The following is a 16,817-nucleotide window of genomic DNA, read 5'->3' as shown; positions in this document are numbered from 1 at the left end:
CTGACCCTCCCTTTACAAAATAATACAGCAATGTTTTTTCTAGGGTTTTCTTAACTAAAATCTTATTAATAACAACATAAAACAATGCTATTTTATCTGTTCCACTAAATAAAGAGTCTTTACTTCAAACAAGAGATACTTACACTTCGAGTAAAACAATGACCAGCGCTATTCTACACCCAAACAAGCTACAGTCGGACTTGGTACTCCTCTAGGGATAAAGCCAAAGTTTCACAAGAGGACTTTATTTAAAGAGGTTTTGTTACTGCCCTGGGGATAAGCCCAGAGTTGCGGAAGTGGACCCTTCGCTATAACATAAAAAAATCTACTCCTATACGAATAGTCCCTAATATAACACCTACAGCCTTTTGCTGTTCAGTATTAAGACAACAGACAAAGTAGTGTGATAACTTATCCATACTCTTCCTCTGCCTACCTCAGGCTAATACTTATTATCCCGGGATCTCAGGTAACTCTGTACCCGCAATTTTAGATAATATAGAACAAAACACTAACTGTTTATGTTAGGAGCCAAATAATCAATAATTATTAACAAACTAATCAATAATTGACCGTCCTCTGCTACCAAAAACTGATCCAGCGCCAATCATATATCGATAATCGATAAACAAAATACACACAAGCCCATACAACAAACTTACCCAACACAAACATCTGCTGAATTGACGCTGGGATGAGTTTCAAGACCAGTGAACACTCAAAAATCTGTTGTTCATTATACAGACTCGTATCTTACACTCTAAATACATAACTGAGTCTGCATATCAACTTCTTTCCTCTGGTCGATGGACCTAAAGTTGAGAAGTTGATGGTAATAATAATAACTAACTGTCTAACTATCCTTATTACTAAATAACCACAAACTTGATGTAAAGTTAATAAAGTTTATCACCAAATAATGCAGTAAATAGGAGCTCGACATGTACAGATTTAGATTTAGAAAGCAAACGGTGCATTAATCACAGAGAGAGAAAGAAAACATTTATCAATGCAAACAGTATCAAACTCATATCAAAAGAACAAAATGCATATGAAGGATTAGATAGGCGTAGAGACCATAGTTTCAGAGACCAAATAAATCTGCAAATATTTATGCAAAGTACAGGATCATTAACAAATACTAACCTAAGGAAATAATTAAATACTACACCCTGGCCACGGAGATAGTAGGAGGTCCCCCGAGATATGTTCAGGGAACAAAGGTTACAGGAATACTGGTGCAGGATAAAAACAGGAGCAGGTAGGCCTCAGTAAACCGACGTACAGCGACAATCACCCTCTAAGCTCTCCCAGAACCGCGCGCTCATGAGCCAAGCTAGCCACACACCCCTAGGCACCCTAGTTATACTCTAAAACCTACTTGTCCAACCCACAGTAGTTAAAACATTTGCGGAAACTCAGTCTCTCATTGGTTGATTCAGGGGTGTTCTGTCATAGTCACAATCGTATTTTTCTAACGTACTTTGTTTTACACAAGTTACACTACGTTATCCACGTCCGATGACTTCATATTTCCTCTAGAAGACAGCATGCTACAGATTAATACACATTCATTGTTTCTACGGACGAAGTTTGTTTAATTCCTTTGCTTCTCATGGCCATCCTACCGTCTCTTGGCAGACATACAAAAGCCTTGCGAAAGTTAGTAGTTCCACGCCACACACGATTTCTCTCAAAACTCGATTTTCAGCATTTCAATGGATTTCTCCCGTTAACCCGTTACTGTCATGCAGAATTATAGGCCCATGTTTTTCTCTATAATAAATAGAACACACACATTATTAATTTTACGATAAGTATGTCTCACTGTTTACCACCCACCATTGCACTATCCCAGGTAATGTTTCTAGCAAAAGCATTAATGTGCAAAAGCAGCATTATTTTATTTCTCTTTAGAAGCAGAACACAAAATGGGACCTAGTCTGACATGCATTAGTCTCGTGTTATTGCATGCATGCGCAAAGCATTTTCCCATTGTGTTCGTATTGGTGCATTTTAATTATCACAGCACGCTGTTGGCTAACGTTACTGGGGCATTAATTCGAGCAGGTTTTATTTTCTTAATACCCTGCTCCATCACAAGTTCCAGGACCGTCTTTGATAGGGCTGCAAATGAATCCTTATAACCCTAGCCTAGTCCTGCTATATTCTGGTATATTTGTATGGACAACCCCTTGCTACATATATGGGTCTTTCCAAGCCCATGCAATGAGCTAGACCTTGTTTACATCCGGCTAATGTGGGGTTTCGCGTTCTTCCATGTTTTAGCTGTCTCATTTTGTGACGAATAAGTAGGCCTGGGCGGTAAATTCCGTTCCGCTCGCGGGATTCGTTGAATTTGGGTAATTTCATGTTCAGCGGAGAACGCAAAATTGCCCAAATTCTGCTTTCCGCGACTTCACAAAATTCTTTTCTTTTTCTCGTTCTCAAAATGCGTGTTCACAAGATATTTCCCCGCGAGCACGTACACAGCAATTGCGAACAGGAAAAAAGCATTGTGAACAAGCAATTCTGCGTGTTTGCGGAATTTCTGCGTGTTCGTGGAGATTTTTTACCGTTTCACGGAGATTTGCGTAACGCGATTACGCAAATTCCGCCCACCCCTACAAATAAGCTTCACTAGAGCAGGGCCCTATTATATCTGTTGCTGTCTGTTTGTTGTATTATACAATAAAACAACTCTGGGACCCGAGCAAAGGCTCCATTCTAAAACATTTCATACTCAGGCAAGCACTCCCTTCCAAAATGGAATCAGTCTAGCAAAGACCCAGACCGTATGTAGATGGGTGCCCCTTTGGGGCCTACATGTCAAACAGTCCGATGGGGCAGTCAAATTCCTATGTCAGCAATTTGGGCTCAGTCAGTTCAATGAGAAGTGCTTTGGTCTCCAGTGGGGTGTATACAGATACTGCTTCCAGCTCAGAAATATACAGTATTAAAGCATATCCGAATTGCAAATAGTGAAAGAACTGACTGCGACGGAGATTGTACTCCTTTTGCAAGTCTGTGAAAGATTTTAATTACGTCCTTGACATAACATCCCATGGGTTGAGATACCAATGTTATTCCATTGCTTAATGCCCTGCAAATCCAAGATCTGCTGGAGCCAATGCCCCCTCCACAAGAGGGTCTCTTTCTTGTCATCCACTGCTACCATCCCAGAGCGCGTAGTACATTATACCAGGTCCTGAATATGGCCAAAGTAGCATGAAGAGATTTATAAGAGACCATCCCACCATTAAATAAGTGCAAAATGTGTTGCCCACATCACCAATCCCTCCGACGCATAAGCCAGATCTTTGAATTTGTTAAACCACCATTTGTTAAGAATGAAAAGGTGTAGCGGTTTATAATAGGATGCAATATCCAGTGTTGCAATCTTCCCTCACAGGTAGAGTTAAAACATTTTGCTAGCGTAATCCTGGTTGTCCCAAATGAAGTTTTGTCGGGGGGCATTGACACATGTGAAGAACGAGTGGGGGGGGGGGGGGGGCGGGTTATTGTAAATTTTGGAGCTTGTACAGCACATGTGATAGGATTACTGTTTTAAAGATCACAATAGGAAAAAAGGAGAGGGGAAGTGGCGACCAAAAGCCTAGATATACAAAAAGTGCTGGATGCAATGCTTTACTTAATTTCAGCCATTGGTAATTACTCGGGCCACATCCCAGTCCACCATTATTTTGCACACCATACCACCTCAGTTTGGACCCAGACATATGCAAATCAGTCTTTACCCTGCTCCAGTGGGAACAGACCAGCCCAAACTGCCAGACAGGTACTCCTTGAACCGGGGCACAATCAACCCAAGACTGGTTTTGCTCTTATTTGGGCTCATCAGTCGGGCATACTTTGGTTCCAATGGCACAGGGTGCACAATCCCTCATCTGGGCATGTCCGTTCCACTTAGGATCTCACAATGAAATACACAAAAAGTGATGGAAAAGGCAATGTCACAAATCAGTCTGTCAAGTTGTATTTGTAGATTCATTGTCCAAGTGTGGTGTGCATCCCTCATTACAGAAATCCTGAGGTATTTAAATCCGTTCCTAAGGACTTAAATGTTGCCACCCCAGTTCCAGGCCTGTGATGAGGCGCCAATAGCCGATATGGAGGATTTTGCAGTAGTGATTTTAAAGCCTGAGAAAGTCCCACATTTTTTAAATATTTGAAAGACTCGAGGTTGCGACTACTTGGGATCATCCAAGAACATCAGGATATCATCTGCATGTAGTACGACTGCAAATTCAGGCACCCATTCTGATCCATTCTCAGACATGCTGACAAGGATTCAAAGGCTATGACGAAAAGTAGGGGTGTGAGCAGGCATCCTTGCCAAGTATCTCGCTTAATCTGAAAACTAAGCGAAACAGAACAGCCAACTCTGACCCATGCCATCACACCTGCATACACCATTTACACCTAGCTGGTAATGTGGGGGTAAAAGCTCATTTTGTCCAGTATCGAAGAGGTAATCTCACCTTAATGAATCAAAGGAGTTATGGAAGTCGACCAGAAGCATAGGCTAGGCATGTGGCGCTCAGGCCACCAAGGGAATGGCATTTTGCACACGCATTATATTGTGCCTCCTGATATGTTTAGGCATAAAGCCAGATTTATCTAGTTGGACCAACCAACCTGCGACTTTTAGGAGATGGTTTACAAGAGCCTTCGCCCAGATCTTCACCTCCAGATTAAGCAGAGAGATCGAGTGAGGCAAGGAGCACCGGTCTGTAGAAAGGCCAGGCTTGAGGATAATCCCTATCTCTACTGTTAGCATATGTAGTGGGAGAATCCCACCCTCAAGAGCACTCCCAAAGAAGTCCATAGTAGGCATCCCCAAATGTGATCTGAATACTTTAAAGAACTCTGCCAGGAACCTGTACAGGCCTGGCATAATTGCCAATTGCAACTTTGTCGGGGCCTCCCCCAGCTCCTCAACTGTGTTATTCCCCTCTAAGAACAACCTGTGCTTGGCTTTTAACTTCCACAAAGAGAAGTCAGCCATAAACTCTCCCAGTTCAGTCAGCCCGGAGTGTTAATTTTCATATAAACGTCAGCAAACTCTTCCAAAAACCTTCCAGCAATCCCTTGATCACAGCTGACTCTGTCACTGTTGTAATCTACAGGCTAGTTGATGGGATCCTGTTTTTTCCAATTTGTGCATAACCAATTGAGCGTCTTACTGGTCTTGTCCCCCCACTGATATATTTGACTCTGTGTGGTGAGCTACACACCACCTGCCTCATCCAACAGAGTCTGTTAAAGCATGGACTGTGTGTAGCGAGTCCCTGGGAATGACTGGTGCCGGAGACTCCAGGTAACGTGTCTCAATATTGATAATACATGCCTCAAGATCAGCAGTGTCCTCCTTTTCATGCCTGTCTGATAACTAAGGATATCTTCCTTCACAGTAGCCTTGAGAGCCTCCTACAATATTCACAGTGAGTTTACTGAGCCCCTGTTAGAGCAAGTAACCTTCAATGGAATGTGAAATATACTGCCTGTTCTCTAGGTTTCTCAGCAACCATGCACTTGGCTGCAACCCAGGCCTATTCTGTTGTGGCTCCCAATTTATGCAAATCTCTAATGAGGAATGATCAGAGAGACCACGGACCAGTATGGGACTTAACTCCCCAATGGGATTTCAAATTCGGCATCAAGAGGTAATCCAGCTAAATAAATGTTCATTAGTCTCCTAAAAGGTGAAGCACTGGTCCCCAGGATGAAAAAGATACCATACATAGGTGTGCCCAGATGCTGCCAAGAATTTCCCTCAAGCCACCTGATCTATCTGTCTCCCAGGCCCTCATGCCATTAAAATCTTGTCCTTTTACCCATGGGCCAGTGGGAAATTGCAGCAGCAGTTTCTGCAAGATTTTGAAGAATTCAGTAGAGAGCTGGGGAGGAGCTTAACAAGATCTCCTTGTAGCACTCCTCTTATATCTATATATCTGCTTGAACTATCTTGCCAAATTTGTGTAATGTGGAAAGAAGTGTGACTACTTCTCAAGAAGGCCAACCCCATGATTGCCTTGTGAATCCTGCATAAATAACTTGATTAAAACCAATCTGGGGCAAGAAAGGGACATCCATTGCCCGTCAGGTGTGTCTCTTGGTTTAAAAGGAAGTCTAACATGCAGCAACAGGCAGCCCTTAGTCTTAGGTTGACCTGGATGAGTATCTACTTGAAAGTCAGTCAAGGAGGAAGTTTTATATATACATCATAAGAGTCATGGAATTGCATGGAGCTGGCAAGCTGGTTGTGTGTCCTGTGTAGAACCTGTGCCCTGTAAACCTAACACTAACTAACTTATCCACGATATTCTTAGAAAATGGGGAGTACGTGTTGTGGAATAAACTGGAGACCCTTACCAACAGGGCACTTGAACCTTCGAAAGTGTCCCCTTGTACCTTTACCCACACACCCTGATCCATAACATAGTTCCTCCACTAGAAAAAGAGGGTGGGGTACCACATGGTGGTAAAGCTCCTGCCCGAAACCAAACTCCTGCCCATCAATAGCTCAATTGTACACACAGACATAATGACCACATGTATGGAAAACGAAATATTAAACAAGTATTTAGGTCAACATCTCGCGGAACATCACTCTCGGAAAAAGGGTGCTGCTGTTTGGGACCGCTGGTTGATACTTCTTTAGAACAATTGCTCCTTCTTGTCCTTTTACTCCTTCGTGGCAGCTAATTCTAAGACACGCAATCCCTGTCCCCTCCAGGGGCTTCTACTTGTGGATCCTCTGGCGGCCACAGTTAGGGCGTTCTTCAACCCAGTATCAGACACTCTGTGGTATATCAAAGAAAAAGGTTTTATCACAATGGCACGCCTTCAGGGGAGCCGTGAAAAGACTTTTGTAATTAATCTGCATGGCCCTCAACTTGTACTTCACTTTCAGGAAGAAACACTTTCAGGGTGTGTTCTGGGAAGACCGTAACTTGGTAGATCTGCATGTCAAGGCCTCCACCTTTCAAGAGGCTCCCAGGGTGGCTTCTCCATCTGCAAAGCTGAAAATGAGAGTGATGATGGACTTGGCGGCGTCCCCCGTGGCGAACGGGGTGTCAAGGATCTATGAGCTCATTCAACAGAGAAACACATTAGGACATTTTCTGATGAGACTTATAATTTCGGCCACAGCATGATGGATTGGGTGGGGGTACTTCTTTCTGAACCCTCTGGGACACCCACAATTCAGATATGGTTATGGGGGGAATGTTCCTCTGCGTCCTCCACTTGTGCCTCAAGTTGCTGAGCTGTCTTCTGGAAACCCATAATCTTGGTTTGAAATCCCCTGTTGGCATCCTCTGTCTCAGGTATCCACTCTTCAGCTTCAGTGACCCTTCCAACTTTTTTTCAACACTCAAATTCTCCAGCCAGAGGTTGTTGCATAGGATATTATGTTATTATCTTGAAAAATGAAAACACTAAAGCAATGCTTGATTAAATATGGTCCGATTAGAACAGACTCAGACATCACAAAGGAGAACTTACCAATATGCATTGTTTGTGTATAACGCTATGATGTCCTTCTAACGACCAAAGGCACCACAGAAGAGGAAAAGCTGCTGCCACACCTGTGCAAAAATATGTGCCTGTGCCTGACCTGCAAAAGAGCCTTCTGGAGTCTATCGGTATACAGATGCTTCTCCCTAAAATCAGATTCTCTGAAGCCACTTTGAGGAATTTCTTTACATTTTTTGTTTTGACTGTTCACCATCATTATAATTTTCTAATGAACTCGCAATTTTATTCACTTTATATGACCATCATAAAAAATCCCTCGATGAATGTGTAAATGTGACATGTAATTTAACTTTCCATCTAGGGCATTCTTCAATGAACTCATACACATTCGAACGTCCTTCTCTGCGGAGACACTAGGTTTTAGCATTCAAGTGAATTCAGATCCTTTTTGTTTATAAAAAATATATATGACAAGCTGCTAGCACAGACTATTTAGCGAAGAGGGTACTGAAAAGTTACTACTTTCCTTAAAGGCGCAGTGTTATTTTACTTTGCTTTCTGTTGCTTAACGTTTTAAAGGGTATATATTTAATGAACCAGCAATTATGTTCCATTCAAAGCTATTTTTCATTGCGATCGCCCACTTTTTATTTTTTTAAACAAACCAAATTAACTGAGCGTGACATTCAGGTGGCAAAATCTAAATAGTTTTGAAAAATAGTTTTTTCAGACGATGTTTTCAATGTGCCTTATATATACGAGCCTCGGATTTCAAGTAAGCTTTACTTTAATACATTGTTTCTGTTAGTTTCTTCGTGCCTAGCCTCCCGCAGAAAAGTGAGCTAGAGTGACTTTTAATAACCATGATTCCCTTTTTGTCGGGCTACTGTAGCTTGATTGTGACATAGTTATATTTTAACAGCAATCAATGCCTTTACATATTCTTCACCCGACTGAAGTGGAGAAAAGGCACCGTAACACCTGTTTGCCGTTTTTTTCGTCTGGTGTATTTTCGTCTAAAAGATGTATGTCTGTAAATCACATACTTCAAATTACAGCGCCATATCATAATTAGCAAGAACATTTAACAACAGAATTAACCAAATGGGCTTAAAAACAAGGCCAGGAATACTTGGAGAAAATATGTGTCTTTTCCTAGTCTAGACTGATATAAAGTTCGAGTGATGGTGGAATAAAGGGAATAAAGGGAGGAAAATAGAAGCAGTGGCAAAACTGTCAAAATGTAAATTTAACTGAATTAGATCTGCATCGTATTGCAGTATTTCATTACCCATCCTGCTTTTCCAATGGGCATAAGTGGCGATGCTGTCTACAACAAAGGAATACACCACTCTTGTGTGAATCAGTGCATAATGGGTCCCTAGGCTCAAAAGTAAAAGCAAGAAAATGTATTTCCCCCGTACAAAAGGCTTGATGGTAAAATGTGACTACTTACATTACAATGTATTATGCTGCCCATAATAGCTGAAGATTATTTTATTGAAGACTTCCCAGAAATTACACTAATCTTCTGATCTGGTCTGCAAGAAATGAGGTCAGCCTAATATATTAGAACATCTGCCAAGGCCCATAAAGTCTCCCGAATCAGACTGTTCCTGCACGTGTTTCTGGTACTGTTAATATGCTGCTCCAGGTCAAATGCCTTCCTTGACTCAACTCGCTGCCATACCCAGCCCTCCTACATTTCTTCCATACATATTTAGAGGTTCATCATTGCATGGCATCTCCGTCTTGCCCTTCCTTCGTAATTATACAGTAGCGAAGGTCAGAAGAGAAAATGAGGAACTCTGCATTTCACTGGAGTCATACCAGTGCTGCACCGCCTTAAATAATATGGAATATCTGGCTCCCGACCCACCCCTGGAACACAGTGAGCCATGCTTGCATTGTATTGTTGCTAGCGAGCGTGTCTAACTCCATTTTATACCTTTAGTTGAGACAGTTATGGCCTGGTGGGCATTGCCTTGTGTGGCAATGCACTCTGTTTTAATTGTTTTATAAATTGCAGACCACATTTCACGCCTCCTTATGCCTGCATACGCATTCTGCAGTTGTTGCTTCAGCAGTCTTTCTTTTAATAAATATATTTAAAAATCATCTCCCAAGACAGCATCATACCCATGCTGCAATGTTTGAGGCCACCCTTGGTTAGAGTTAGTGTGCAGTATCTACCGTGGACCTTTTTGATGATTTCTTTCACTTGCAGCAAAGTTAGAAAATGAAGACAGGAAGCTAGCCAAAGTTGGACAGTGCAATGAACACGTCTAAATGTGTGTCTAGTGGTCGGTATCCAAGAATCCAATTCATTGCACTTTGATTTTGCAACTTCCAGGCTAATTCGATTTCCAAAGGTGACAGGAGTTAACAGTCAAATCAGGATGACAAGATCTGCTATAACACCTCGGACCCAGGGAGCTGGCATGGGGAATACCAGTCAGACATTGCCCCACCACTAAGGAACACCTTGGTTGGAAAGGTTATGGACAGAAAGAATATGGACAAATAATTGAACAAAGAACTTAGTAGGTACAAGAATCTGGTTGAAAGGGGCTGTAATAACACGTCGTGTTCTTAGGTTTTACATCATACAACAGTTCATGTCCTAAATTAATCCTAGGTTATGTTTTTTAACCCTTGATATAGGTTTCTTCTGGTTGTCAGAAATGTTCTATTTACAAAGCAGTTTAGCCACTTGGCGAACTAAAGTGCAGTCAGTGGTGTGTGTCTGTAACTAACAGACAAATTAGGCTACTCATGTGAAAAACCCTTATTTCTCCAGTATTGAACCTTATATAGATTCACATGCTTGAATCTTGCCCGTCGTCACAGTACCAGTAAAACAGCAGTATTACAACTTTTTACATTCATATGCCCATAAGAATTCACTAGCTTTTAGCAACCCATTACCATTGTTATAAAACGTCCAAACTCCAGCCAATCAGAGCGTAGAACATAGAATCCCCTTTCCCTGCAGGGCCACCATACCTCAGATTTTGAGCATGAGTAACACAAGGTAATGGAAGAGTTATGGAAGGTGAATCTGAATAGGGGAGGAGGGACGGTTGCATGTGAATTTATAACAGATATCAATACTGGCGAAACACAGTGTACACCTGTACTTAACTAACTTGTTTTTACTCCAGTATTGTATCTTTTATAGATTCAAATGCTTGAATCAGAATAGCAAGCAGTACCAAAGGGTCAGAGGCAGCCGGTAAGGTGAACCATCCCAACATGCGACCCAGAAACCAAGACACAAATGATAATCATAAAGAGAATTTAACATAAACTCATAACAATGTATACATATGCCAGAACATAAAATAGAAAAATATCCAAAAACATAGTAATTACTTATCATAACAACAGTACACTTATTCTGTAGAAAAGACACTTAGGAGAACATACCTTATGCGAATAGACGTCGCAGAGACGCTAGACCAACTGCTACATCCGCCTTCTGCCAGGCATCAATGGAGTAATGTTTTGTGAAAGTATGGACATTCACCCATGTCGCCACCCTGCAGATGTCAGGTTAAGACACTCCTGCGAATAGGGAAAAGGAGGCTGCCACCTTGTGTGTTGAGTGTGCTGCAACCTTGGAAACCAGAGGGAGATCAGTCCTCTCATGACAAAAGAGAATAGCCAATGAGACCCAGCGAGCGATAGATGCCCGCGTCAAAGCCTGACCCTTCCTAGGGGCAGAGAAGGCAACGAGTAACTGAGTAGATTTTCTGAAAGCCTGAGTACTTTGCAAGTGGAATTTTGAACATCATTTAATGTCCAGAGAATGGAGTGCCCTCTCAGCTGGCGAAGAAGGAGCTGAAAAGAAGGAGGGCAAAACCACTGGCTCATTTAGATGAAATGCAGAAGGCACCTTTGGAATAAAAGATGGATTGGTATGAATAATTTCTTTATCTGGAAAGAACTACAGGTAGGGCTCCATTGTTGTGAAGGCTTGAATTTCACATATGCGTCTAGCTGATGTGATAGCCAACAGGAAGGCCACCTTCCAAGAGAGCTACTTTGGGTCGCACTTGTGAATAGGCTTAAACTGTGATTTCAAAAGGTGTGACAGCACAGTATTTAATTGCCATAGCACTGGAGGGGTCTTACTGGAGGATACACACTGAAAAGTCCTCTCATGAACTCTTTTATCAGTCTGTTAGACCACAAGGACAAACAGCCAGAACCCCGTCGCTACCTGGAGATTGTTGGTAAGTGCACTTTGATGGACGCATGCGCCAGACCAGCTTTGGCAAGAGATAAGAGATAGGGTAAAACGTCCTCCAACGGTGACGAGAGAGGATCGCAAGAGTGCCCCTGCTGCAATGTTTGAGGCCACCCTTGGTTAGAGTTAGTGTGCAGTGTCTACCGTGGACCTTTTTGAATCTTTTCCACTTGGCAGAGTAGCATTTGATCGTATAAGGAGCTCGGGATTTCTGTAGTATTACCTGACATTAATTAGAAATTGCTAATTGTCCAAATTCTGTGTGATGAGGAGCCAAGCTGACAAGTGTAGTGTTCGGATTTGAGGATGTACCACAGGGAATATCGAGAAAAAGGTTATGCTCTTCCAATGAAAAAAGAGTCAGACAACGGGAGTATAAGCCAACCCGACCAGAGTGGTTCAAAGTTGGGAATCCATTTATTGGATTATAATACCCTCACACACCCAGTAGGGGCTCATGCTTCTTCATCGGGCTGCTCCTCGTCAGGTCGGCGGTGCAATACCCGACGGGCTCTCTATAGTAGGGGCACTTTAGCTGAGATCTTTTTCCAACAGCCGTAAGGGGAATTTGGGGGTGAGGGACCTGGTGTGTGTAGATGAATGTGTTGGGTGAATGTAAAATAGGGTTGGGAGTTCCAGCGACGTCAACTTTAATCAATGGGTCTCCTACCCGAAGTAAAAATAATAAATAGGGTGCTGGGCTAAGGTTATGTCTTAGGTTAAGCACTCTTATTGGTGATAGGTCAACATGTTTCTCGCCAAGCAAATAGTCTGAGGGCGATTTGTCAGGACCAATCCATCTACAACTCAAAAACTAAGATGGTGACGTGGCTGTATACTCACATCAACCATACATCTACCTAGTTGAGTACCTGGTAGTACTAGAACTACCTGTGGAAGGAGAAAATATCACACTGGTTAGAGTAGTACAATTTTAGATGTGTGTATTCTATTGTTTTCCTTGTGAGACTGACTCTCAAAATTCAGTGGTGAAAATAAAATCAGTTAAAATCAATTAAAAACAAGGTGCAACATGGTGAGTGCACAAGGTGAACTAGCGTGAACTTCAGCCCTTCTGGCATGAAACAAAGTGGCAGAGAGACTGTAGGGACTCACCCAAAACTTTAGACTAACCAGGCTTCAACAGTACCCGTAAGGTCATACACGAGGAGTTCCTCATGTACTGGAGCGAGTGAGTGTAGGGAAATGAATAAATATTTGCATTAGTAACAAGTGTCATGCACGTGCTGCACAATAATGACCATTCCGCAAGGTATAGCCAACTCTTCCATCATCAAACATCCATTGCCTGGAGCGGTGCACAAGATCAGCCCATGCCTAGCGGTGCGTTGACTGTAAACTATCACGCTACTCTCAAAATGATGAAAAATAAACTTTGTGTAGCACGGAAGAAAGTTACAATCGCATAGGTCATTCTCCAGGTTCTCACGTGTATAGCAGTAGCACGCTGCCTGGAAACATGTGTCCATTACTTTCAACACCACACATCCAATACCTTGAGCCGTGCCAAATTACGATCTATGTCTAATGGTGTGTTTAGCCATAATTTTATCGCGCCATTCACCCATTGGTAGAAAGTAAAAATGTTGTAAACGCAGAGGAGAATTAAATCGCACCAGTCGTAATGCACGTTCTCATGTGTGTTCTCATGTGTGTGGCATTAGCACGTCACCTTGGGACAAATATCCGTCACTTTCAACAGCACATGAACATTGTCTGGTGTGGGATGGTGGGGCGGGGAGGGGCGCCGCAAAGGTTTGATATGTGTTAGAATTATCGCGCCTCTCTCGAAATGGTAGGAGATAAAATTTACAAAGTGCGGAGGAAAATATCCAAAGTGCGGAGGAAATTACATCGCATAGGTCGTTCTGCAGGTACTCACGTGTGTGCCAGTAGCACGCGGCCTGGGGACCTACCCACTTTTACCGGGTCCGGGTGGTGAAGTGATGTGAGTCAGCGTCGTATTTATCTATGTGGCTCGGTGCTTCCGTGAGGCAGAATGCACGTGACCGAAAGCGCTAGTGCGTGTATAGTTACTCTCAATAGTAGGCCATGTTGGGGAGGTGTTTCCTGTGAAGGTGCAACTAGGCGGCCATATTGAAGGAGTGTTCCCTATGAAGGTTGCAAATGCTCAGCGCATCTACTGTGAGGTATATATTTATGTCAATTCTTGTGCTAGAAGATGTTAAGAGATCACCAAAATTTCAAAAATGTGTGCATCCCATCATTGCACTACAGTAAGAATATGTTATACCCTTAAAGCACTCCAAGGTATGTCTTCATTTGCGCAGCGCTTCTACTGTGAGGTATATGTATGTCAATTCTCGTGCTAAAAGATGTTAAAAGATACCACAAAAATGTTTAAAATGTGTGCATCCCATCATTACACTACAGTAAGAATATGTTATACCCGCAAAGCACTCCAAGGAATGTTTTCATTTAGTCCTTGGGTGTGTGAACATAATCAGTGTGTTTTTGGTGATTTTGGTGAAATGCTTCGAAGATCACCCATTTCAATGAATCAGGCGTGTGGCGCATTTCCAGGAAATGGGTGCACATTTTCGTGTTCGTTTTCTGGCAACGGAAATTACTGCGATGTTCAGAAATGCGTATCATGATTGGATGGGTGGTCATCCCTACATATTGCAAATTGCAGGGGCAAGTGATCAAGTATATGCAGTTTGACGGGTTGCAGTTAGTGTGCGACCGCGATTCCCAAGAGAAGGAATTGGTAAAGGTGATGGTCCTTGTGTATTGAGGTGAAAGCACAAGCCGTACAAGACCCACAGGGGTAATGGACTTTGATAGGTGGTAAGTGCTATAAGGTTGTTTGGACACCTGATGTGAGGGCCTTAGGCCTGGTATGGATTAACATGTCCTTCAAATTTCGGAAGCGTTTGAAAGCGATGCGTGGTAGCTCCAATGCCATGGAACCGGTGTTTAGTATGCCCCAATGTTTGCTGATCACTTTCGTGAGTCGGTTGGAAGCAGGTGTAAATGTGGTGGCACAGGTGAGGGTGTCTGTAGCGTTCTAGCAGCGCCTCCGGGTTATTGTTCCTTGCTCTTCTTTTGGATACAGCTATGCTTCGTGAGGGGTACTGCCGTGCAGCCAAGTTTTTTGCCAATATTGCTGATTCAGTTCTGTAGTCTTCCAGCTTACTGCAATTTCTTCTCACCCTCAGAAAATGCCCAAAGGGGAAATTAACCTTCAGGGCATTTGGGTGATGACCATAATGACTGGTGCGATTTAATTCACCTCCACGCTTCACAAAAATGTTACTTTCCACCAATGGGTGAATGGCGCAATAAAATTATGGATAAAAACACCATTAGACATAGATCGAAATTTGGCACCACTCAAGGTATTGGATGTGTGGTGTTGAAAGTAACGGACATGTTTCCAGGCAACGTGCTACTGCTGTACATGTGAGAAGCTGGAGAATGACCTATGCGATTTTAACTTTCTTCCGCGCTACGCAAAGTTTATTTTTCATCATTTTGAGAGTAGCGTGATAGTTTACAGTCAACGCACTGCTAGGCATGGACCGATCTTGTGCACCGCTCCAGGCAATGGATGTTTGATGATGGAAGAGTTGGTTATACCATGCAGAATGGTCATTATTGTGCAGCACGTGCATGACAGTTGTTACTAATGCAAATATTTATTTATTTCCCTCCACTCACTCACTCCAGTACATGAGGAACTCCTCGTGACCTACCGGGTACTGTTGAAGTCTGGTTAGTCCAAGGTTTTGGGTGAGTCCCTACAGTCTCTCTGCCACTTTGTTTTGTGCCACAAGGGTTGAAGTTCACGCTAGTTCACCTTGTGCACTCACCGCGTGGCACCTTGTCTTTAATTGATTTGGGGTGACCCACTTGTGGGACACCCCCGCGCCGCACGGCCACCAGCTGCTGCGTGTGCCCCCAGTGCCGCCTCTGTCTCAGCGCCGGCCTCGCTGCCGCCCTGAGCGCTCTCCTTGGTTTTCCCCGTATTTTGCCTGAAAATTGTGCTTGTTTTCTTCGTGTTTGTCTGACTTTTTGCCCGTATTTTGCCTGAAATTGTGCTTGTTTTCTTCGTGTTTGTCTGACTTTTTGCCCGTATTTTGCCTGAAATTGTGCTTGTTTTCTTCGTGTTTGTCTGACTTTTTGCCCGTATTTTGCCTGAAATTGTGCTTGGTTTCTTCGTGTTTCTCTGACTTTTTGCCCGCTTTTTGCCTGCATTTGTGCCTGTCGTTGCATCTGCCCATCTCGCCGCCCCCCGCTCCCGCTTCCCGCCACCGCCTTAGCCCCGCCCCTTTTTTCTTCTGTTTCCCTCCCCGCTCCCGCCTCCCAGCTGCTCCGCCCACCCGCGCACTTGGCCTTAAATGGCGACCGTGCGACGCAGGTGAGTGTGACCCACTTGTGGGACACCCCCGCGCCGCACGGCCACCAGCTGCTGCGTGTGCCCCCAGTGCCGCCTCTGTCTCAGCGCCGGCCTCGCTGCCGCCCTGAGCGCTCTCCTTGGTTTTCCCCGTATTTTGCCTGAAAATTGTGCTTGTTTTCTTCGTGTTTGTCTGACTTTTTGCCCGTATTTTGCCTGAAATTGTGCTTGTTTTCTTCGTGTTTGTCTGACTTTTTGCCCGTATTTTGCCTGAAATTGTGCTTGTTTTCTTCGTGTTTGTCTGACTTTTTGCCCGTATTTTGCCTGAAATTGTGCTTGTTTTCTTCGTGTTTGTCTGACTTTTTGCCCGTATTTTGCCTGAAATTGTGCTTGTTTTCTTCGTGTTTGTCTGACTTTTTGCCCGTATTTTGCCTGAAATTGTGCTTGGTTTCTTCGTGTTTCTCTGACTTTTTGCCCGCTTTTTGCCTGCATTTGTGCCTGTCGTTGCATCTGCCCATCTCGCCGCCCCCCGCTCCCGCTTCCCGCCACCGCCTTAGCCCCGCCCCTTTTTTCTTCTGTTTCCCTCCCCGCTCCCGCCTCCCAGCTGCTCCGCCCACCCTCGCACTTCGCCTTAAATGGCGACCGAGCGAACGCGCAGCGTTGACGCGCAGCGGGCGCGCC

The 16,817-nt window shown here is 43.6% G+C and overlaps 1 protein-coding gene across 4 annotated transcripts in view; it reads left to right on the top strand.

The window, feature by feature from the left end:
• KIAA0825 (KIAA0825 ortholog) overlaps positions 1-16,817 on the top strand; it is a 2,250,404-nt gene that overhangs the window by 982,727 nt on the left and 1,250,860 nt on the right. The gene's annotated exons all lie outside the window — the stretch shown is intronic.

This window comes from Lissotriton helveticus, chromosome 2_1 (genome assembly GCF_964261635.1).
Source record: "Lissotriton helveticus chromosome 2_1, aLisHel1.1, whole genome shotgun sequence".
In the NCBI taxonomy this organism is placed as follows: domain Eukaryota; kingdom Metazoa; phylum Chordata; class Amphibia; order Caudata; family Salamandridae; genus Lissotriton; species Lissotriton helveticus.
This window is presented reverse-complemented; position numbering and strand designations above follow the sequence as displayed.